Source organism: Microtus oregoni, unplaced genomic scaffold, assembly GCF_018167655.1.
Source record: "Microtus oregoni isolate MIOR12 unplaced genomic scaffold, Mior012 000124F_ref0000388, whole genome shotgun sequence".
Classification (NCBI taxonomy): Eukaryota; Metazoa; Chordata; class Mammalia; order Rodentia; family Cricetidae; genus Microtus; species Microtus oregoni.
Window position 1 is genome coordinate 1,147,458 of NW_024544756.1, and position 26,190 is coordinate 1,173,647.

Genomic DNA, 26,190 nt, shown 5'->3' on the forward strand with positions numbered 1-26,190 from the left:
CAAAGTCCTATGAACAGAGAAGAAAGGGAACCTAGCCATGGACAGGCCACCCAAGAGTATGCTCTAAAACTACCATCACCCTTCACTAGAGAAATGAGACTTCCTTATTATGAAGTTGGTACTGAAAATGAAGCAGGGGTGCGGGGGGGTTGCTTTTTGAAACAGCAGATGTTTCCATCCAAATTATTCCCCCTTTTAAAAATAATGCTAAAATAGAAAATAAAAATGAAAATAATGTCAATGTTTTGGCATCTTCACTGGAGTTTTGGTCATAATATCATAGAGATGCACAATTTCTGCTCCCTGGTATCCAAAGGAAGCAATGTGGAAGTCCTACTGCTCTAGGAAAACTCTTTGGCATCCAAATTCATCTCAGTAGTTTAATTGTACACAGGATTCCCCCTTCTTTCTTGAGAATTCATCTATGCTAAGATGGCACGTTTCCATTAGATTCCAGAACAGGCTTCCTTGGTGATGAATAAAGGATACTGAGCAGAATACACTGTGCTTTATCAGTTGACTTGGAAAAGCATTTATTTCTATTAGGGTTGAGTGAGTAACACGTTCCGCCCTCATTTAAAAAGAGTATTTCACTAATTTCTTATCCATGGAGTAGTTTAGTCACACACATTGGTGTTTGCCTGCTTCTGAACCTTTGAGGAAAGCCTGGGCACCAGAGATGTTGGCCAGTATAGCACAACAATTCTGATCCTAATTTTAACAGACAAGTATCTTAGGATGTGTGCCCAGTGGCGATGCCTGAAGGGTGTGTTTGGAGAGGAACTGATTGAACACAGTTCTAGGAAGACCTTCATAAGCAGGGTAGATGGTTATAAAGTTGTTTGTTATTTTCTCAGTTTCCCAAGTAGGTCAATTGGATGGTGTACAAAAGAGGAGAAATTCCTCATCCAGTCCATGAGAAGACTCAAGTTAACACTGAATGAACCCAAGGTCTCATTGAAGATGTGGTGGTGACCTTCAGCCAAGACTCAACTATGATATCTAGAACATTTCTTAAGAGATGTTTAAAAGTAACATGTACACCCATGCCTTGATAAGGAGACCCTGAAATTAATTGACATAATGAAGAGTTGGGAGATAGCAGAAACTGCTCATGTCTGTGTATTATATGCATGTAATAGAAACCATTCTGGGAGGAGGGAATACTTGTAGACACCAGAGGGGGAAGTCAGGGGGGCTTGCTCTATCATTCTAAGACTTAATTCCTCAAAGTAGGGTCTTTCATTGAAACAAGAGCATGGTTGTCAACAAGAAGCCCCAGAGATCCTAGTGTCTTCATTTGCCTACCCCTGCCCCAGTGTTACATAGCCATAACCAACTTTTTACATGGGTACTGAGTGTTCCAGCTCAGTCCTCAAGTTTATGAAGCAAATGTTGTTAGCCACAGAGCCAACTCCTCAGCACCCATATTTTGATATGAAAAAGGAGGCAACCTTCTTGAATTCTTTCAAGTTCAGCATTCCACTTCTGCATAGTATCTGAAAAAAAATGCCCAGGCATGGGAGATGCCTGTGCCAGCCAACAAACAGTAGCTCTTCCCTCAGGAAAATCGAGTGGTTGTCAGTGTTAGCATTAGCAAGACAGAACTATCACTCACTGGCTTCCTGCTGAACAGCAACTGAGGTGATAACGAATTTACCAACTGCCTGATTTAATCTGATCCTCACTCTGAACGGGATTCAGGTAATGACTCAAGACTTAATTTTATTCAAGTGGGAAGATGCATGTGTATCTTATATGACACTGCTTGGTGTGATCTCATATTGGCTCTCCCCACTCTACTGCCCTTCAGATTCACAGGTGCATACACACAGCCTTATATTTCACAGAGAAATTGAAGGAAAAAATTCCCCTTAAACACATCAAGATGGGCTCTTTACTTTGTTACATCTTGTTTTGGAAAAAGTAGCCTCTGTTTTATGATGCTAAGCTTTCCCCGGATTCTCTTCCCACCATCTTATGACTTTACTTATCATGTCTTTTCCCCGATGCATAATCTTTCTAGTTCCCTGTATTCCCACGGCCGGTCAACATGCTTAAACTACTTCTTGCGTTAGAAAAGAAAAGCCTTTTATATTTGTCTGCTCCTTTGTTACACAGCATCTGAAAGTTTTTTTTTTTTTTAACCAAGTTGCTTTAACAAGTCCAGAGGCCAGCTTTTTGTCTTTCTGTTCCTTGAACCCCATCTTAATGCCTGTCCTTTGCTAAGTGTAGAAACTTTCTGTCTTTTTGATTTCTGGCTCCTTGTTTGACCTTCATTTCCCTCGGACTCTTAGTGTTGTTCTTTGCTGGATTAGTCTTTAAATCATTCTTTTTGTCTTTTGGGTTCTCCAGTCATAACTTTATTTTCCTTTTCCTTGGACTCTCATGGTTTTCTTTCCTGGAATGATTCCCCAAAGGATTGTGCATGGCTCCCTTTAGGGTCTCGTAGTGTATTCTCTCTTGGGTAGATCCTAGCTTCAGATGTCATTTGTATGCTAATTGCTCTAGAAATGTTGTCATTGGATTTCCTCCTACTTTCCTCATCTATGTTTGCAAATTCAGGGCATTATCTTATATAGATAACCCACAGCTATATCAGCACAAAGTTGGTCAAGTTTAATAATTATCTTTTTATAGGTTTTTTAAATATATTTTTCATTGTGCGCATGCATGGTGTACCTATTTAAGTATGTCGTGTAAGTGCAGATGCTCTCAGAGCCCAGAGGCTTCTTATACCCTGGAATTTGAGTTGTAAGTGCTTGTGAGCCACCTGAATTTAACTTGGATCCTCTACAAAAGCAGTATGTTCTCTTAACTCTTAAGCCATCATTCTTGCTATAGTTCCCCCCCCCCCAAAGGTCTCCTTTTTCTTCTCCTCTTCTTCTGCCATTTCAAGACATGAAGGCTACATGTTATGTAGAAGAAGATGGGCGTGAACTCTTGATCCTTCTACCTCCACCTCTGGAGTGTTAGAATCACAGGCATGTGCCATCGCATCCAATTCTATCTAGGATAGCGCTTTGTGCATGCACTCCACCAGTTGATCCATATTCCTGGCCTTGCTTCTTATAGCTCGTACTCTGGAAGTCAGTCAGTGTGACAGAGTCCACCCAGTTCTCTCAACAGGCATCAGTTATTCTCAAGTTTAGGCTGTACTGATCACTTCTTACTTCTACCTTGGACATTTATCCCGAGTCTCCTTCCCTCCTGATGGCACTCACAGCCCTACTTCTTCATTTTTTCTTGCTGCCGCAGCTCACTGCACTATCCTCAGTCGGAATACCAGCAGCATTCTAAGGCAGCATATCAGTACATTATTCTAAGAGCTACTTCCCTAAACCACACTTATTATTTTTCTTTTCTGTCCCCCAAAAAAACCTCTTTGTGCTTTCTGTTGCCTAGGGAATAAAAAATTCATAAGCCTTTGTTTGGCAGAAAAGTGTGCTTTCAGAAAGGAAGAATACAACTGGAGATAGCAGGTTGGGTTTATGGCCCATTTGCAATGACGGAGAACGTAGGCCACAGAGAATCATGGGGTGTCTCAGGAAAAGAAGCATTGCAAAAGATAGATTCAGAGCTGGGGATAAATTAATGATAGAAAGTTGAAACAAATAGGGCTGAGCTCTAGATTGGGATATTTTTAGCAAGTAGGGGCTGTTTCGTCATTATAGACAGGATTAACAAATAGACCTATAAATCTTATCTATAAGGAGGAGAAATGAATCAAGGCCAGTATTGTTCAGTGCAGAAGCAGCAGTTACACAGTTAGGGTGATCTTTGCACATTTGAACAGTTCGGACAATGTTCTTGCTGATTTGGGTCAGGATGACAGTGTGCTGTTTGTCTTGATCCACTAAGGAAATGAATCATCTTGTCTGATGGTGATGTGTGAATATGTTCACGTACACTAGAAGAGCAGTCTCAGCAGTAAGTGCCCAGAGCTCTGGATGTCAGGGACTGCTTTCTTCTTCCCACTCTTTTCCACTGGATGAGTTCCCTTGGACTCTTTCTGGCATCCTCTTTATCCTTGACACTGTCTCTTCTGCTTTTCTCCCTGGTTTCCACCCTGTCTTAGTTCCCTTTTTAGTGCTCTAAAAAGATCCCATGACCGAAGCAATTTAGAGAAGAAGGAGTTCATGTGGGGCTTACTGATTCAGAGAGCTGGAGTTCAGAGCCATCATGGTAGGGAGCACAGAGGCACATAGGCATGACACTGGAGCAGCAGTCGCTAAGAGCTTACATCCTTAGACACAAACATGAGGCAGGGAGCAGTAGCTGCTGATGGAAGAGTCTTTTGAAACTGTAAAGCCTGCCTGCACTGACATACCTCTTCCAAAAAGGTCACACCTCCGAATCCTTCCCCAAAAGTCTCACCTTGGGACCAAGTATTCAAATATAGGAGCCTATGGGGGCTGCTCTCATTTTCACCTCCATGTATCCTGTACTTTATCATGCTGAAAGTCTCATCACTCTATTACATTGCCTTCTACCTTGCACTATCTTGTGTTTGTTTCTCCCACTCTGTTATTACTTCTCCCAACAAATAGCTCACTAGCTAGACAATTTTAAGAAAGCTATTTATATTGTACTTGGATCAGCTTGCTTATCTCTGAAATGGAAATCAGTATTATTGTGGAGGTTACTGCGCACTAATGGATACTTAAAATTTTACCTAAGACATATTAAATCAAGAATATTGTCCCGGATTATTGATGTATTTGGACAGTGTTGTCTTCCATCATTGTTATTTTACTAATAAAGTGCCACCAATAATTCAGTGCCTGCTTTGCAAAATGGTAGTAGAAAGATTTTTGGTATTTTGCTTCCATCTTAATTTTATGTATGTATACTACTTGATCTTCACTTGACTCTCTACATTATACATGAATTTTCTTCACTACTTGGTCATATTGAAGTCAGCAGTTGCAGAGTTGTTAGCTTGTCTGATAAGGACCACACACACACACACACACACACACACACACACACACACACAAAAAAAAAAAAAACCCTGAGATCTAAACCTTGAATCAGGCTCCTCTCATTTCTTAACCAATGCTTTTCAAATTGGTCATGATAGTGTCGAGGACTACCTTTTCATATCTACTGTTATAGACAAATCATGCTTTCAAGATTGTAAAGTTTCTTATGTGTTTGTGGAAAATACTCTGATGATCTCATTTTAGTATAATTCAGCATCACCAAGAGAACTGAGCAAAACTTTGAATCAATCATATGGATGTAAGTCAAGGATAAAGAGAAGCTTCAGTCTGCATGACCATATATACAGTTTTACTTCCATTTCCCAGTATTCTACTATGAGATGTAGAATATCATTGTTGATGACATTTTCTAGTAACTATGAATACATATTTTTCTCTCCACAAGTGTCTATGTCTGCTAGGATTACTGAGCATTACCCTATAGTTAATGGGAATTGTAATTCTATTTTTGGTCAACCTGAGTGTATACTTCCACAATGTTGGAACATTTAGGCTAAGCATTGTGCTTGCAATGATAAGAATACAGGGTATAAGAAACATGGATGGAGAGAAATAATAGGATTTCTACAGAGAGGCTGTTCTGGAAAATAGATCGACTTCAGTGGAGTCTATTTGTAGTGTTGCAGTTGGTATCTGATGTAAATTACTGCCTGGAGAAGAGGAACAGTTGGAAATCCAACTCATCCTGAAAACCAGAATATAAATATGCAAATCGTTCATTCTTTAAAATGGCAAGAGAAAATTATACCTTAATTTGCTAGTGGTGCCACTGTCCATTCTAATACACATTGAAACCCTCAATTCTTTCTACATTGATGTCATTCTTGTACTTTCTTTAAATTGTTTTTGTTGTTATGAGTGGCTGCTGTTGTGCAAGAAAGACTAATAAATTAAGATCAACTGCCTTGTGTTACATAAGGCTAGGCTGCTGACTTCAGAATTAATATTAAATAATATGTTTGAATTTAGGGCCTGCCAACTGCTGTACTTTTTAAATATCTCTGCTTTGAGAACTCCTGTGGTAATATTTATAAATCTGTGTAATACTTTATTAATAATTGGGACCTGAATTAAGTGTTTCTACAATTGTATCTTATATTTAAAAACAGAGATTATTTTACAAACCTTGTTGTGTTCCATACATAAAGTTGATTTAGCATTGTATGTATTTGTCAATAAATTTCTATTTCATTAATAGTCTCTGGGAGAAGAATAATAAAGAAGCCCTTAAAGTGCTGTCGTGGGCTTCTGGAAAGCATAGACTAATGAGTCTGTAGATCTGGGGTGGTGCTCCAGTGTTGAAACAGAGAGCTAAGGAAAGTCCATTTGAACTGTCAAGTTTTCTCTTTACTTTAGAGTTTTGTGTACCCCTTGTCTCTCTCTTGTTTCTCCTCAGGATTGCATTCTCTTTTTCAAATAGGCTATTTTCCAACTACTCTGTTGTAAACAGACATTAGTGGTAGGGCTGAGAAGGCATTCTTTTTGAAAGCCTTGAAGTGAAGCCCTGGAATTATGGAATCCATTAGAGTAAGCTGTGAAATCCACAATAGCATTAAGATAGTCTGAGATATGTAATGTGCAGGCCTTTAATCATATCACTAGAAAGGTAGAGGCAGGTCAATCTCTGAGTCTGAGGCCAATCTAGTCTACATAACAACTTTCAGGCCAACTAAGGTTATGTAGTGAGATTCTTTCTTTTAAAAAAAAAGCAAAATGCTGCTTTGATATTTTGTTTGTTTTTTAAAGACAAAGTCTGACTATGGTGCTGCAAGTCTTTAATCCCAGCACTGGGGAGGCAGAGTCAGGGGTACACTGTGATTTTGAGGTCAGCTAGGTCTACAGAGTGAGTTCCAGGACAAACTCCAAGGTTACACAGAAAAATGCTGTACATTTGAGAAAAATCTCAAACAACAACAACAACAAAATACAGCTTTGAAATGCAAGTGTCACAATAAGAGTTAGAAAACAAATGGTATGGTCTAGTGTAGGTGATTAAACTTGTTCATCATTGGGAATATAATGTAAATATAAAATACTCCAGCAAAATTTAGCTAAAACCCATAACTGATAAACACACACAGAGGGAAGAGAAAGGAGGGAAAAGAGAGAGAATTTTAATGAGTGTTTCGTATATATCACACACACATACACATTACTTGGAGTCTTTTAACTGTGTGTGTATGAGAGAGAGAGAGAGAGAGAGAGAGAGAGAGAGAGAGAGAGAGAGAGAGAGAGAGAGGAAGGTTGATTGATTTTGTAGAATAGTGAATTATCCTTTCGCCCTTGATCTAATTTCTGACTCTAAGAGAGAGGATTTTCCGCACTAGAGAAGGTACCTACACTAGAGAAACGACCATATTCCCCTAGTTATCCTCACTCCCTGATGCAGTCTGTGGTAAACATCCTTTCATGAATAAGCAGATACAAAAGGCTCGGTGATAGCCCTAATGAAGCAATGGATCTTCACATGTATACTATGAGAATCAGAATTGGTCCTCAGCCTGAGTACAAATTGGCCTCGGAAAGGAGGAATCCTGTTAATCAACTTCATGAAATTGAAGTATAAATTTACATATCTCATTTATTTATGTAAACATGAGGAGGTTATTTATATAGATTTCTACTGAAGTGCCATTGTATGACTTGACCGTAAAAATATACCATCCTCATATAGGCTGAGATGCTCACTTTCTTCCATCAATACTTATTTTTCCTATTGGAAAAGTTGTGAGGAGCCAAATTATAATCAGACTTCCAGATTGTATAAATCTAATGAGAACTTTGCAATCAGTTGGAGGCTCATATCAATTTGACCTGCCCCCTGCTCCCTGCAGAGAAGCTGCAGGAGAACCCAAATAATCAGAAGGCCATCTCTGTGAGACTGGAATCTGAATGAGGCTTATTTGCAACATCACGTGAACATTTAATTGCACCAGGCTCTTTAGTTATGGATATACAACAGGGACCTGGTCATCTTTGCAGGATGACAGTTGCTGTACAGCAGAGTTGTGTGAGACTTGGAGGCTTCCTGACTCATCTGGTTTGCTATGTACCACCCTAAACTGTTCCTTGGTTTCTCTAGTCACTGTGAACTTGTCTTCAGCTGTGGTGATCCTTTGTAAAAGAGTTGTTAACAGATGCTGAAAATTTTCATGAAGGCCAAATGACAAACATTGCGAGCAAACAGCAAACCTACATCTATTTATTGTTTAAATAATATGTGGTTGTTAGCTTTTGGTTATGTCACTTTGTTCATGTCTTACTTTCATTTATTTATTTATTTATTTATTTATTTATTTATTTATTTATTTAGGATTTCTGCCTCCTCCCCGCCACCACCTCCCATTTCCTTCCCCCTCCCCCGATCAAGTCCCCCTCCCTCATCAGCTCGAAGAGCAATCAGGGTTCCCTGACCTGTGGGAAGCCCAAGGACCACCCACCTCTATCCAGGTCTCCTAAGGTGAGCATCCAAACTGCCTAGGCTCCCCCAAAGCCAGTACGTGCAGTAGGATCAAAAACCCATTGCCATTGTTCTTGAATTCTCAGTAGTCCTCATTGTCCGCTATGTTCAGCAAGACTATACTTTCAGGGATCATTTCTATAGTTCGTGTCTTACTTTCATCTCAATCACAGAGCATAGCTCCTGCCTCAGATTGTCTCTCTGTGTATGTGTTGGCATCCTCTAGCTCTTTCTCTTCAAATTCAAATAGTTTGGCCTCATTGTGGACAGTTTGTATTTATCCCATTTAATTCTTTGTTTGCATAGTTCAGAGTTACATTTTAATTTTTTAGTTCCTTGCTTTTTTGTATGTTTGTGCAAGTTTATGTGGGAATGTGTGTATGGGCACAGTGAGTGACTGTGCGTGAAACGTGCCTGCACACGTCCATGTGGAATTCAGAAACTAACCCTCAAAGTCATTCTTCAAGAGCCTTTTACCTTAATCTTTGAAGTGCAGTGTCTCACTGAGAACATGCTTTGCCAGTTCAACTAGGATGAGCCCCAGCATTCCTTCTGTCCTCCTCTTCTTAGTGTTGAGATCACAGCATGCCACTTGGTGATCCCACTGTGCCCAGTTTGTTACATAGGTTCTAGAGACTGAACTTAGTCCCCGATTTGTGCAGTTATCACTTTGTGGACTAAGCCACCCCCAAGGCCCTGAAACTTTAGCTTTCAAATATCAGTATTCCTTTTTTCCATGTCTTAAAAATCATAGGGACCATTGCTTGAGCATCTGAATATACAGTAAGTTTTGTTGCCTACTGAATCAAGAGCTGTGTCAACACAAAATATAGCTTTCACCTAAAAGAAAGATTAGCTTATTCAGAGTCAAATATGAGATGTCATGGCTCAAGGGCACAGGTCCAGGTTGCCACTAATGACTACTATGGAAGTGGTCACATTAAATTTTATAGTCACAGGGGGAAAAAAAAACCTCATCGATTAAGAAATTTGCCAAATATATTGTTACCACACCAAAGCCAGGAAGTCTTTGCTATAGGTCCCAGATCCTATGTGACAACAGTCCCAGCTTTGAGGTTGGTGTAAACTACTGTTCATCTGGATTAATACATTTCAGGGGCTTTTCTGTAGTTGTAGTTGAAAGAATATTTGGTCAGAAACAGAAGTGGATGATAAATGGTCACTGAGAGAACTAAAGATTTGACTTTTCATCTACAATATTCCAACTCTAGACCATCATAAAGTTCTAGTCAGTCAGTTTGTAGAATCTTCCTGTGTTTGGACTTTTTAAAGAATGCTTCATTCACAGATAACAGTGGCCAGTGACTGAAAGGGTGTGTGGTACATGGAAGAAAACACATATAAGTTAATTGTGGTGGATAAGAACCCTTTCCTTGAGCTGAGAAGGTGGCTCAGTGGATACAATATCCAGCCATGTGATCCTGAGTTTGGATATACTCAGAAAACATGGAGGCATGTGTCTGTAATCTTAGCTCTCGGACCAGAAAAAAAAAAAAATGAAAACTAGAGACAAAATTTTCTTGAACTTCACAAGATGGCAAGCCTAGAGTATAAAGCACAGCATCAAACAAGAGAAATTTGCCTGAAAACAAGGTGGAAGGTATGGACCAGTACCTGAGGTGTCTTCTGACCAGCACAACAACAGTTATGCTGACCTTCAGCTGTAGGCAACTCTTAGCCCCAGCTCTGCTATAGAGGAATCGGGCAACTGTGACTTTGTTCCAGCTCTGGTATAGAGGAATTAAGTTAGATACTCCATATAGGCTCAAGATGGTTCCAAGTGTTATAATTCTGTTTCTTGAAATTTCTGAATATTCAGGTTTGAAGTTCTCTTCTTTCTTCACTCATTTCACAATTGTTTAACTTTGTGAATTATGTACATTTAACTAACCTTAGCAACATCCTTTCTCAAAGAATCCCTGTTGGCTCCTGACATCCCAATGTCCCTGTTAAAGTTCATTCCTCTCCAATTACATAAAACCCCAATTAATTAGGGTCACCTGGTGACTTCTATAGTGGAGGAAGGTAGATGGATTGTGGAAGGCAAATCTACTCAGTATCCCACTGATTGCTGCACAGAGTGGTGGGACAAGAGAGTGCCCATCTCCCTTTGTTCTCCCGTTCATGTCAGTCTTCTCTGTCCTACATTGAGTTTTGTGATTTTCATAGGGAGATGTGAACAAATGCCTATTTACCTGAGATAAAGCACTCACGACAGACCAGAGTAACAATTGCATTTAAGTCAAGCTTAATGTGTTCATTGAGGTTACTCAAAGGAGTATTGGTGAAGCATTATTTAAAAGGCATGCATGACTCAAAGGCAGCTGCATCACCAACAAGCCTACCTTAGCATGAGTGCTGACTCATGACAGCTGCAATTTCAGAGCTTCCTCTGCGACTTGCAGGGCAGTTCATTTCTAGGGTCATTGCAGCTTGTATACGCTTGAGAAAGGGCTACATGAATCTCATATAGGAGCTTTCTTGGATGTGTATTACTGAAGCTTATGGGCCTCCCTTCTCCTGCCTAGAATACTTCACGTCATATGATTTCGTCCATTTCTGTTTGTTTTGCCACAAATGACAGGATCCCAGTCTTGCTTATGGATGAAATAGATGCTCCACTTCATATCTGGACCACATTGTCCCGATCAAATTGGTTTGTTGATGGGCACCTCAACTGAGTCTACAGCTTGACTACTGTGCATAGCGCTGCAGTAAACATAACAGGGCCAACATCTCTCACACACACCAATTTCAGCTTTTTTCAGGGATAAACTCAGGAGTGGTAGAGTCAGATCACAAGGACTTTCTGGTTTTAATTTTTTGAGGCGCCTGCATTGTTTTCCAGGGGGTCCTTGATAATTTGTAACATTTCCAACAGCGTTTAAAGCTCGGTCCCCTTGTCTCCATCTCCATGTGTAAGTGCTATCAGTATTTTCACAACGGCTGTTCTAACTGAAGTGGCACGGAACCTCATGTTACCTTTGATTTGCAATGGATGAGTGGATGCCAGGACTGCAGGGCCATGGGAAGCACTGACTTTCTTGCAGCCTCCACCAGCCCTGCTGCCCTGCCCTGTCTTGTAGTTGAGCCATGCCCTCAGCTGGCCTGGCTGTCTTACTTTCCATCTGCCCCTTCATGTACATGGCATGTAGATAGCAGGGTTATTACTATCCACTAGATTCCCCCGAGCCAAAGCCCTAATGGTCCTTTGTAGCGGCGTAAATAAATGCAGGCAGATAGTAAAGAATATATGCAGCTTTAATGGTTAAATAAACTTACAGAACCGAGGTTCCCGCGTAGCACAGGAAGCAGGAAAAAGGGCCGAGCAGCCTCCCGCATGCGCCCGATTTATCAGTATACATTCACCCAAGGCAAACCCGCCCCCTAAAGGGGCTGGCTTAAACCTACAGTCCTTATCTGCTTTCTCTTCTCCACTCTTCCCTGGCTAGGGAGCCCTGCAGATTCACCTGGTAAAGGTTTCTTGGTCTGTGTGCTCTGTTGTATATGTACACGAGGTCATTACCGATTATTACTTATGACTTCGACTTAGAGCCAGACTCTCCCACAGCCACACAGCATACTGGCCCTACAAGCAGTTGGGAGTATTCTTCTCTAATGAATGCTTATTGAAGTTTTCGCCTGAGTTTCCTTGTTTTCACACTTAACACACACACACACACACACACACACACACACACACACACACACACACTTTGCAATACTATAGTTACCTGATTGTTAGTTTCACATGTTCTATTTTTCAAGGACACTTGCCCACTGGGTAAAATGGTACTTGTAGTTTTCCTCTAAGTGTACACTAAGGGACCCATTCCAGATAATACACAACTGATTTGTTGAATATCTATAACAAGTACTATACCTCCCACAGATATGCAATAGTGAGGCTGAATGTGAGCCTTTCAGCTTTAGGATGAGAGCTTAAGGTATAGCTGCCTCCATCTGGGATGAACATGGCACATTTTATCAGGACTTTTATACAGAGTGAAGCCAGTCTGAATTTACTGTGTGTGGTTTGTGCCCATTGACTTATCCCATATGTAACAGAAATTACTTACATAGGAATAAACTCCATGCCCATACAGAAGTTACCAAAATTGACTCAGCTTAAAAAATAAGCAGATACAACACAAAGATTTTCCATAGATTTTGGTCCTACCACCAACAGTTTAAAAGAGAAGGTTGGGTATCCTGTTAGTTTCTGATAGGAGCATGTTACTTGTAGTAGGTTAACTGTTTGGGGATGTCACTTGGGGCTAGTTTCCTTACCCGTAGCTGCACTCTTAACACAGTTTGTTGCACTCTCATAGTTTATATGGCGATTGCAAATTTTCTCTAGACTGTTTTGCCTGTGAACTCCATTACTCATTGAGGTTTGTTTCATTTTTAGAAAATTTGTATTGGTTATTAGAATTAATTGACTATCTAGTATGTGTTAGGTAGGTATAGTAGCATATAACAGTTATTTCATTTAACATGTCTCACTTGATAATCAAAAAAATCTTAGGTGAAATACTACTCTTTTATTAGAGTTAAGGAAATACTAACTCCAGTGTGAAAGTGGAGTTTCTCCTGTGTACAGAAGAATGATGTCAATATGAGCTATCTTCACATCCAGATGTTATTCACTTTTTACTGAGGTCACATCTACAGCTTTTGTATGATAAGTCTATTCCTTATCTCTGTGTCATATGTCACTTAGTTTCCACAAGTTTAATAAATGTTACTGCTATTTGACAAACTTACTCATAAAATCTATTTTTATAAAACTGTTTAAAAAGTCCTCAATGCTTACTTATTATAGTTTTCTAAACTTATATAATCATTTTAAAGTTCCTTTCTCTCTTAGTTAGGGTTTCTATTGCTGTGAAGAGACACCATAGCCACAGAAATTCTTATAAAGGAAAACATTTAATTGGGGTGGCTTATAGTTTCAGAGGTTTAATCCATTATCACCATGGCAGGACATGACAACATGTAGGCAGACACAGTGCTGGAGAAGGAGCTGAGACTTCTGCATCTTGATTCACAAGCATCAGGAAGTGAAACATGTCACTGGACATGGTTTGAACATAGGAAATCTCAAAGCTCACCCCACAGTGACACAGTTCCTCCAACAAGACCATGCCTACTCCAACAAAACCATCCCTCCCAATAGTGTCACTCCCATCGGGGACCACTTTCTTTCAAATCACCACATTCCACATTTCACTCCCTGGCCACTATAGGTGTGTAGCTTTATCATAATGCAAAAATGTGTTCAGTCCAACTTCAAAGACTGTATAGTCTATAACAGTCTCAAATTTATTTAAAAGTCTAAAGTTCAATGTCTCTTCCAAGATTCATGTAATATCTTAACTGTAATCCCCTGTAAAATCAAAATAAAAAGGCAGATCACATATTTCTAATATTTGATGCTACAAGATATACATTATTATTCCACTGTGGAGGGAAAGGATGACAGTAAGGCAATACTGAACCAAAGCAAGACTGAAAATTAGCTGGGCAGACTCCAAACTCTGCATCTTTGTGTCTGATGTCAAAGCACTCTTCAGATCTCCAAATCTTTTCAGCTTTGTTGACAGCAGCATACTTCTTTCTCTTGGGCTGGTTCCACTCCCTGTTAGCAGTTTTCCTTGACAGATATCACATGATTCTGGCATCTCTAACATCTTGGTGACTCTAAGGCAACCCAAGCCTCATCCTTTACAGCATCGTACAATGGCTTCTCTAGGCCTCCATTCAGAGACACCCTTGACACAAAGCCTGGCCTCAGAGGTTGTGGAAGAAAGACTCCTTAACCCCTTTCTTCAATATTTGGCTCTAAAGTCAGAACCACACAAACAAAGCTGTCAAGTACGCTGCTTGCTGCGACTGGAACATGGCCCCCTCAATTACATCTTCACCAGCTTTCTGTTTTCTATGGTGTCCTTCATTGTCTAATCTTGGCTGTCCTGAAACTAGATCTATAGACCAGGCTGGCCTCATAGTCAGAGAGCCACCTGCCTCTGCCTCTGGAGTGCTGGGATTAAAGACCTGAACAACTATACCACGGGTCTCTAAACTTTTCTTTATTTCTTTTTCACATATTGGAATTACAGTTTGGTGGGATCTTGCCCTGAGGTCACCACTCCCTTTATTCCATTTCTTTATCTGTTTATCTCCTTGAACACAGAATTGGGTACCTTCTACTTCCTACCACTCCTTTTCTTCTCAGATTGTACCAAATGAGCAATTTGAGCTCAGCTTGCTTTTTTTTTTTGTTGTTGTTTTATCTTCATTGGCATTACCACTATTAACCACGTGGCAGAGTCTATATTAGGCAGTTTGGAGATTTCCTCTGCCAATGGAATTAATATAAATCTCTTCCCTTTAGCCTCAGGCAGACTCTTCAAACAAGGGCCAAAAGCAGTAACAGTTTTCTGAAAAATACCACAAGAAAGATCTCTTAGGCAACATACTATAATTCTTCCCCTCTGAAACATCTTAAGACAGGCCCCCACAGTTCAAATCTTCTAGGCTTCTACTTACATGTCCCATTAAGCAGTGCTTAAAGCATTCCACTGCTTTCCTAACCCAAAATACGAAAGACCAAATTCTTCCAAACAAAAAACATGGCCAGGCCTATCACAGCAATACTCCAGCCCCTGGTACCAACTTATGACGTAGGATTTTTCTTGTTGTGAAGAGAGACCATGATCATGGCAACTCTCATAAGGAAAACATTTAATTACGCTTACGGGTTCAGAGGTTTAGTCTATTCTCATCATGGCAGAAATGGCAGCATGCAGGTAGTCATGGTGCTAGAGAAAAAGCTCAGAATTCTTTATCTTTGTCTATAGGCAACAGGAGTGAACTGTGTCACTGGGCATACCTTGAACATAGAAGATCTCCAAGCCCATTTTTCTCCAACAAGGCCTTGCCTACTTCACCAAAACCACACCTCCTAAGAGTGCCACCCTTTATAGGGGCCATTTTCTTTCAAACCACCACACTTTCCATACAGGCTTTTGGGGAGTATGCAATACATCCAAAGCTTCTCAAACTCAAATGTTCCTCCTAACATATAATTTATTTTATTTTTGTTATTGATATTGCACATAGCCATTAGATGCATATGTATAAGCACCTAGCCATATTTTTGCAAGGCACATAAATATTCAGTAATATTTATTTACTTAGTGCATACTAGGGATGTATATGTACTGGATGAACCCTTCAAAGGTCTGTGTAATATGCTGTAAGATTTTAAAAAATAGGAGAGACTACAGGGACACCTTCTTCTGAATAGCCTTCATGAGAATCAGCTTGTCCCAGGGGTAATATTCTATAAAAAGATGGGCTCATTTTATAAAGAATTTCAATCTCGTTCCTCAATGCTAGCAGTAAAATGCTGATTCAAGATTCAAGACTCTTAGAAGGGAACACAAATAAAAATATATTTTGTATATTAAAATTGAAGTCAAACCATTTCCCATAAGATGTTAACTAGAGAAACAAAATGAAATTTGATTTCAAGCAAGGTAGGCAGCATACATGAAGGCAGGCTGAATTAAAAAGTGGTGACATCAATAATTAATTAATAGTGGTAACATTAATTGAGATTTAATATATAATAAGACTATCGGTTTGGTGTATTCTTTCTCATTAGTTACCTGATGTAGCTGGTAGGTGTGCTTATTAAAATAATGTCCTCAAATTTACAGCAACTGTTAAACTGTATTTATGTTTGATGGTGATGGATGCAAGCACACACAGGCGCACATCTGTATATGCAGAGTAGAATGATCTCTGGTTTTTAACTAGTATACCATAAGCATTTGCAGTAATAATCTTAAAGAAATATTATTTAGGCCATTAATTATTATTTTGTTCCTCTTTGTTGCTTGACTTAATGTTAATAGTTCCAAATAGAGCAGGTGTTTGACAAGAGACAGTTTCTTCTGAAAAAGAGAAGAAATTTGGCAATTTAAGCTGATGGTGGCAATGCTCTGCTCACCACAAAGGAAAGGATAATTTTGAAAGCAGACTCAGCCACAGTCACACTCTAAATAGACAGCATCCAAAGATAAAAGAAAACTACCTGATTTCCCAGAGAACATGTGCATGCTCAAGTTCAAAGCTCCTCAAGTCTGATTGCAATCCTAAGAAGAGAAAGTTCTACACAGCAGTTAAGACGGAAGTGGATTATTGGACAATAGAAAGCAAAGTCTCTATACCTACATGCTGAAAATATATGAGAGTTATTTACTCATACATATAGGCCACAACAGAATTTACACCAATTTACCAAACTGTCATCTCTAAATAACGTACTATGTCCTAAGTTGCTACTTTTAACAATGGGACACTCAGAATGACTTTGTGCTTCATTATGCCAAAACCTTGCACAACGAAAACACCAATATTTAGTTCTAATAAGGCTCTTAGCTTTGATGCTGACAGCTCAACATTGTTGGAGGCTCCTGGAAGTTTAGCAGCATATCTGCTTCCTACACACCAGATACTAGTGCTCTCCTTACAATTGTCTCTAGGCATTGCCTAAAATTACCTGAGAATAGCTCTCCCCATGGTAGGAAACCACTGCTTCATAGTAAGCCTGTAATACCACAACGTGCATGCTCTTCTTGGCCCCAAAGACATTGTAGGGAAGAAAATAAGTCAGACAGCATGGGGGATATAGACTTCCTGTTATAGTTCATTGCTGGAAGTAATAAAAAAGCCTATTGCTTCCCGCTGTCCTGTGAAGCTGTTAAAATGAAGCCTCCTTCTCTCTGCTGTCATTCATTCACTGGGGGCAGAAGCTACTCTGGGAAAATTTTATTTTATAGTCATATAAAATATAGATGACTAGTGTACAATTTTGAATTTTGAGCTGATGTATGTCATCTCAAATGAATTATTCATGATGAAATCATGTTATATTTTTTGTAGAACAATATGCCATAGAGAACCTTATTAATAGGGTTATTCTCAATAAAATATGAACATTGCATATCAGATCTTACTCTGCCGCTTTACTAATTAGTTACAGTCCGTTGCTAACTTTTGGGGAGTTAAGAAGCATGATTTATGGGAAATATTTGTTGTGAACCCAAATTTAAATAATTCTTCTGCAGGAAAATGATTCATATAATGAATTTTGCTTGAATTTTTACACAGACTTAGAAGCATATGCTTAAAGGAAATTTTCATATAAGAGATTAGAGGCTGTAGAGATACATTGAGCAGAGAAAAATTAGAAATTATCTCAAACTTGTCCCCCAAAGGGGAAACAGTCAACATTTCCCTACAGAGATCCTTACACATATGTAAAAGAGTCATCATCAGCTCTGAAGTGATTTAATGATTAAAATCTTCTCCTGAGTCTCTCTATAATCATGCCTACAAATTCCTTCATAGGGTTACTCACTATATGAAAAAGATGGCTTGAAAAGTATAGTAGGACCTAATTGGAATTAGAAGACATGGGAATCAAGGCCCATGAGGTCTGTTCATATACTCTCATGGGAAGTTTATATCATTTATTGTTACATTGTGTTTATGAAACTCAAAAAATTTCCTAACCCATTAGAGGTTAGCTAACAATATGCTTCCGTGAGCTATAGATTGACAGAGGCAATGTCTTACAGAAAGTACCACATGTTTCTCCTCTCTCTCTCTCTCTTTCTCTCTCTCTCTCTCTCTCTCTCTCTCTCTCTCTCTCTCTCTCTCTGACACAAACACATGAGTTATTCTATTCTTATACTGTTTTCATTTCGTTTTCTTTTATTTCTTCATCTCCTCCTCTCTCTTGACTTTATTTTGTTTTGCTTTGCTAATTTTGAGACAGTCTTATGTAACCCAGACTGGTCTTAACCTTGATCTTCCACACTCAGACCCGTAAGTGCTAATGTTATAGGGGTGTGGATTCTGGACTTCTGTCCACCCCACCACCCATGCACATGTGAGTGTGTCTGTTTACATATGTGAATGAGCATGGTTTTTTTGGTTGACAAGTATGGGTGGAGGAGAATACATGAATGTGTGTACACAGTGTGTGTGGAAGGCACTTGCCAGGAATCATGAACCTTGTTTACTGAGATGGGCTTTCTCATTGACTTTGGATTGGCTCAGCTGGGCTATGCTCACTGACCAATTAGCTCCAAGGATCCTCTTGGGTCTGTACCCTCAGAATGACTTGAATCCCAAGCCTGTGCTACCACACCTGGCTATTATGTGTGTTCTAGGGATCAGTGGTAAACCCTGTGTGCTTGGACAGTAACCATTTTACAAAGATGTCTTTTCTTTTCAGCTTCAGACTGGAAGATCCTTGAGAGCAAGGTACACAGAGTATTGAAAATGATTTCCTCATCACCACACAGATCCTATGACAAGATTTTGCTGTGACCAGCATATGTTGAAAAAGAATAACATGATTTATTATAAGAATGCATGCTGATCCTTTCTTATTAATTCTTTTCTTACATTCATTATCCTCACAAAAGTCAATGTCCTTTAAATCCCCGTTTTATTAAAATTAACCACAAACTGAAAATTATCCAAGTAATTTCCTTCCTTCTGTCTTGCTCAAATCCTCCACTTGTTAAGGCATTAAATAATTAGCAAAAGCAAATGTTTACTTTCCAAATGGGATTCTAGGAACAAAAAAAAGAAAGAAAGAAAAAAAGAAAATGTGTGCCTTTTATTTCATTCAGTTCCCCAAATATTGATGGTGAAGAGGTGAAGAGAACAGAAAAATCAGTACAGTGGTGCAAGCAAACTGCCAACACAAACTCTGTCTGTCTGATATATATATATATATATATATATATATATATATATATATAATTTGTGTGTGGTGGTTATTGGTGCGTAAGGATGGGTATATGTGCGTATGAAGACAGTCAACCATTTTTTGAGACACATTTTCTTACTGGCCTGGGGCTTGTCAAGTAGGTAGCCTGGACGGTTTGCGAACCCTAAGGATCTCCTTGTGTCTGCTTCCCTACCCAAAGTTGGAAATACAAGCGTGCACTAACATGACTGCTTTTTCATCTATATCCCAGGGATCAAATTCATGTTCTCATGTTTGTGCTACCAGCACTTTAGTGACTGAGCTGTTTGCCTAGATCTGCAAACATTTGACTATTGAAATCAGGATGCTAGTATTACTTTAAAAGTCAGTGAAAATTATTAGGCCTATGTGAGTCCTATAGTGGCAGCTTTTCCATGGAGAGTAATTTATTTGGTGGCTTCTGTGAGAAGTAGGGATGAAGGAGAGAAGGGATGTCAGAGATCGTTTAGTTAGAGACATAAAAGACCCCCAAATGTCATAGCCCTAAACTTCAAATATCTTAAATAACTATCAATGGAAAAATAGACAAACAGTTGCATAGTTCCATTGCATGAATACCGTGAATCAAAAAGTAATATATTATTACCATGTAGTAATACTCAAGTGACAATCATAGCATGCAAAGGGAAAATGTTTGATGAGAATCATACCATTTGTATAAAGTTCAAATCCGGTCAATGGTGTTAACTAACTGCTGGGGCCTGTGGTGGTTATATTGGCAGGGAATTGGCTTGGGGTTATTTGGAAGTAGTCTAAGTACATGTAAAAATTCATTGACCTATGAACTTACGACAGATATACTACAGAACATGGATGCAACACCAAGATAAAAATGGGACAAAAACCAAAACAGCTAAAAGAAAATTATTTTGTCGAAAGGCGGTGAGTCAGCTCTGAGGCCACTGAGGAGTGCTGAGAGACAGATATGGAGCACATGAAAGGTAGAGCGAACACTGAGCTTGATGAACGATAGATGAAGAATGAGGGGAGAGAGTTATTAACCAGCCTTAGGAGATTTCAAGTATAGGTAAACATGAGAGCATGTGTATATGTACGTTACTATGATATTTCAAAGAAGGACACATCATACTGCATTGTGTTCCATACCATATCATTAGGATTTCCATCTGCTTGTCATGAGTGTCTGAAGCTTTGATAGTTATCTTAGATGTTCTACACGTGTTTGCTTCCTTTGCTCCCACCCCTGGCAATACAAGGACTCCCCTGGCTGTGCTTTGTATTCTGTGTTCCTCTGCATATCATTAGCATCTACCTTGCATTTTATACAGATCCATCCCTCCGCCCCAAGAAAGTGAAACAAATCCATTATCAGCAAGATCACTGTAGGGCTTCCATAGAAATCATCTTTTTCCCAGAAGATTCCTACGTCTGGAGTTGAGGGAAGATTGCTTTTCTCTTTTCAGGCTCATTATGGACAGAGAATTTTCATCACTGCTAACTAATTTTGCAAGGTCATTTGGGTTCTGTTACTGAAACTACTCAATAAAATACTCTTGTCCTTTAGTGTGCTCAGAGGATTGGCTCCAGGATCCATGCAGATATGGACAAATATGCACAAATTCCTTTGTGTATAGCTCATGCAGTCCTGCTATATACTTCAAACCATGTCTTGGTTACTCCTAATGCCTAATCCTACATGAATACTGTATTGTTTAAGAAATAAGACAAACTCAACTCCAGAAAAAAAGCTATGCATGTACAGTATAGACACTGTCTTCTTCATATTCCATTCTATGTCTGTTTGACTTCCAAGTGGGGCATGCAGATACAAAGGGCCAACTGCCTTTTGTCCTGTGGAGTGTGCTTTTCTATCCAATTGTGCTCGCTCACTTGCTTTTGCGTTTGGATGGAAACATACATCCTTGAAGGAGTGACCTTATTGGCAGTCTTTCTGGCTGTCTTGATAGAACAGTTGAGTGCAATGAGAGACAGTATATGGGTGGGTGAAAGAGACCAGACTCCCACAGGAAGGTAGCAGGCTCCTAGGAGACAACTGGGGACAATATGCACTGTTCAGAGCAACACCTTGCTTCTGGCTATCCAAGCACTGCAGGTGGCAGAGAAGCCATGTTGGCATCCACTGAGAAAAAAAAAAAAAGAATGGCTTAATCAAGAAAACAATTTTTTTGTCTTATTTAAAATTGCACTGGGTAACTACCTAGCCAACTGTAGGAGGCAGAGTCCTGTGCATCAGATATCAAATCACTGGCTTTTTTCTAATGCTTCAGTATTTGGCTGTGTGCAGAAAGTAGAAGGGCTAAGGAGAGGATCCAGTAGCCAAGAGTGTATACTGATATTTCAGAGAATCAGAGTTTGGTTCCCAGCACCTACATCAGGTGGCTCACAACTTTTGGTAAATTTAGTTCCAGGGCATCCAATGCCTCTGGCTTCCACAGTCACCTGCGTCTATGTTCTCATACCTACCCATGCCCACATACTCATATTTAAAAATAAAATATGTTAGAAAAAAGCTATAAGCATGTTATTTACCTCTAATATAGTTCTTTCCTAATTTCCTCTAGAGCAAAATTTCTCAAAAGGACCAATAAAAAAGCAAGTATGTATGTCCATATGGACTATATGACCCTTATTCGAGCTATTTAATTTTGTTGTTGTAGTATAACATGTAGGCATATCAGCAAAAGTGTTCTAATAAAACATTGTTATTGTTTATAACAACATGGTCATGAATAAGACCTGTTCAGTCTTGATATTTAATAAGATTTTCCCCTCTTATATCTAAGTTACCAATTCTACTTTAAGTCTTTCAACCTTTGTTTACATTTTAATGTTGTTTAACAATAAAGATACTTATGAAACGAGAGAAAGTATAGAAAAGAAAATAGATTTTGGGTTGGGGACATAACCCTCTGGCTAAAAGTGATGGCTGCCAAGTTCATATCCTCAGAACCCAAGTAAAAGCTAGAACACAGAACAAGCATCTGAAATACCAGCATTCCTGTGACAAGGTAGCTGGCAGAGGCAGGAGAATCCCTGAAAGTTCACAAAGAGACCCTGTCCCAAAACAATTTGTCCTTCAACTTCCACACACATGCATTACTACAAGTGCACACTCACGTTTATATACATATATACACACAGAGAGACACATACAGTTGACTTCATTATTTGATTCCTTGTTTGACTGTATTTCAGAATGGTGGAGAACATCTTCTTGGCTAACTATTTGCCAATCAGTGCCATGCCAAATGTGCATAGGGTACATTTCTTGAGTAAATTCAGGAATAAAGTCTTCAGATATTCTGGCCTGCTATTTGAGAGTATGTGCCTTGAACACAAATCCCTGTGTTTGGATTCCAGTATACAAACCATGCTGCCTCCTTACTTGATAACCTAGAGCAGCCTCTAGGCAAGCCATCCATGTCCTACATCTCCACAGCGCAGATTTTCTCTGCTCTGTTTACACAGTCTCATTGTTCCCCTTGTGGAGGATTCATTGATCAGATCCGGAATGGAAGCTGGTCTGCACAGAGGGAACATTACACTTTGGTATTCCCTGTCCTTTGGCATAATGACCCCAACAATGTCAACACAATTCCTTCCTGGTTCTGGTCCTAGTCATTCTGCTCACTGAGAGTGAAAGGAAACCAAGGAAAGACCAACCAGGAACCATTAGAAGCCCAGCTGCCCATGTTCCATGCAATGAGAAAACATCGGCATCAGAGGCTAAAATCAGTAGCCCCTCTGGAGATATGATCAGTGTAGAATTGCATTCATATGGAGCAAAGATGGAGCAATCTTTGCTGATGAGTCAGTGATGCTTGTCTTTCCTCTCCCTCCCTTCCTTAATTTTCTTTCCATTTTCCCCTTCATCCCTTCCTCCCTCTCTTCCTTCCTCCCTCTCTCCCTTCCTTTGTTATTAGTGTGCACTTTTTACTTCAATTTTCTTTATAAGTCTTTATATTGGCCCCGTTGTCTTTTATAAAAGTTTTAAAACTATTTTACATTTATCCTCTGACAATTTCATATGTGTAGACAAGTATATTGATGGTATCTCCCTGCCTGACTTCCAATCTATTTTTAAAATGTTTTCATTGTTTGCTTTTTTTTTTTTTGGTGGCATTAGAGATTCAACCTAGTGTCTGGCACAGTGCTACCTCTGAGCCACACTGAGCTTTCCCAGTTGAAAGATATTTCATGGATTATTTTCTAAGTTGGAAATTATCTCTCAGCTTCTAAGAGTGTTATTCTACTGGCTTATGATTTCCATTGTGGAGAAATCTACTTCAAGTGTAACTATGTATTTCCTTTGAAGATCCTATCTCTTTCTTATACTCTGAATAATTTCAACAATATGTATATTTTTAGACATTCATTTCATTTATGCCCTTTGGTATATTCTTTTTATTGATATAGGTTCAGAAACTTAACCTAAAAATCGCAAACTTGAAATGCCTCAAAGTCTAAAACATTCTGAACAGTGTGCCGCAAGTAGAAAATTCCATGTCACAGTCTTTGTTACATGACCAAACTTTCAAAAAATTGTATTCAATCTGTATATACAGGTGTATCTAAAACATATAGGGTTTCATGATTAGAATTCTTCCCACACTTACGATATCTCATTATATAGATTTAGATTCCTGCCACCCCCTCCAAATCATAATCAAAACATATCTCGGTCTAAAATGTTTCAGATGAAGAATGGTTAGTCAGCACTCTCTGCTTTCTATTGATTTGTTTGTACTTCTTGAGACTATGGTCTTATGTCTCATATCAGGGTAGAATATTGGTTCTTCATGTTTTGCCTCTTCTGAGTGTTCTAGGAAATGTAAGCTAAATCCTTGAGCTAGGTAGCTTAATTGCCTAGTAAATGTAGGTTCATTTTTATAGCTGTCTTAGTGTTTTATTTTGTGAAGCGAAACCATGACTATGGCACCTTTTATAAAGGAACACATTTAATTGGGGTGGCTTACAAGTTAATGGTTCAGTGTTATCGTCATAGTGAAAAGTATGGCAGTATGCAGGCAGACATGGTGCTGGCAAAGGATCTGAGAGTTCTCCATCTTGATCCACAAGCAGTAGGAAATGGTCCATTGAACTGAGCATCGGTGAGAGCACAATTCCTCCACCAAGACCACACCTCCTCCAATGAGGCCACATCTACTAATAGTGCCACTCACTTTGGGGAACATTTTGCTTTAAACCACTACAGTATCTTTAACCCATCCTTCTGTATTTAACCAATGTATCATTTCTCTGTGCTACAGTCTTGATTATTTCTATGGACTGATTTTTCAATTCACTAGTTCTTTATTGAGCACTCTCCAATTTGTATTAAATCTAGTATGGATATTTTCATTCATATAATTCATATTTGTTTCTTTTTTCCCCAAAATATGTTCCACATTACACGAATTTCTGTAGTTTCCTCTTTCTGGTCAATACAAGATTTTGAAAAAAAAAAAAAAGAAAAGGTTTCTACTTGCTTAGTTATTTTTATCCAGAAAACTGATGAATATTTTATTACTGGAAATAGGTTGTTTTTGCTTTATGCATTTCTTTCATCTTTGGTAGGGGCAACAGCATTAGGCCCTTGATTTCCTCACCCTAATCACAGACTATCTGCAATTATTATTTATGCCTTTAAGAAACCAAACGTTTTCCTATGTTGGCCTTACTTGGTAAAGTAACTCTGCCTCCCCACAGTGTGGTACCTCAGGCCAAAGAGCCATCAGTGATATCTGAGGATATGGCCAGTATGCAAGCAGAAAAGGAAAGGAGGAAGTCCGGGATTAGGGTTCTGGCAGAGGATGTTAGATAAAGTTTTTTTTTTTTTGTTTGTTTGTTTTTTTGTGGAGTGAGGTATAGAAGATGAATGAAATCCTTAAGTAGGACACTTCAAAAAGAATGGGAAGGCTGGTTCCTGAAAATCCTTTGATTTTCTTTGAAGTGGTAGAGGAAGAAAAGCCAGAAAAATCACTGAGCAGTTAAAATAATTTTAAAATTGCATTAAAAATTTGTAATCCTGAGATAGAAATATGGCTCAGTGGTTAAGAGCACACACTGCTTTTGCACAGGGCCCAAGTTCAAGTGTTCAATTTCCAAATCTCAGATTAGGCTAACAACTTCCAGTAACTTCAGCTCCATGTGATCTGATACTCCTCTGATCTCCTCTTCCATATCCTAAACACACACACTTACATGTATACACAGAGAGAGAGAGAGAGAGAGAGAGAGAGAGAGAGAGAGAGAGAGAAAACAGGTAAGTAAAAATTTAAAAATTTTAAAATGGTTTAAAAACTGGAATTCAGGAGCTGGTTATGAGCAATTCAGTGGCTAAGAACACAGGCTTTTCTTCCAGAGGACCCATGTTCAATCTCCAGCACCGGTGAGGTAGCTAACTACTACTATTAACTCCAGTTCCAGGGAATCTAATGTCTTCGTCTGGCCTCTGTAGTAGGCATGAATGCATTTAGTACATATACATACATGCAGGAAAAAATCATACACATAAAATAAAAAATAAACTCATCATAAAACAAAAAATATCAGAACCCACTGAGCTGTTTACACTCTGGGAACAAGGAAACATTAAAAGGATGGAGCGTGGAACATGTGTGATCGGGTGGATTGGTATACCGTAATAGCCTTTGAGAAAACAATTTCCAAAGTTGGTATAAGGCAGGACTCCTGAGATGGACAGAATGACAAATGGAAGATTTGTAGTTTTAGGGCTGAAGCACAAAGATAGCAGCATCCTGATGAGATTGTGTTACAGGCTGGCAAACAACGGCCTGCAGGGCAAATCTAGGCCACTGCGTATTTCTGTAAATGTTTTATTAGAATATAGTTGTGCCTTA

At 39.1% G+C, this 26,190-nt stretch overlaps 1 protein-coding gene and 1 pseudogene across 5 annotated transcripts in view; both read left to right on the forward strand.

The window, feature by feature from the left end:
* Window positions 1-26,190, forward strand: part of LOC121444429 (FERM and PDZ domain-containing protein 4) — a 648,345-nt gene that overhangs the window by 185,588 nt on the left and 436,567 nt on the right. The window lies entirely within an intron of this gene.
* Window positions 8,580-8,653, forward strand: LOC121444443 (annotated as a pseudogene).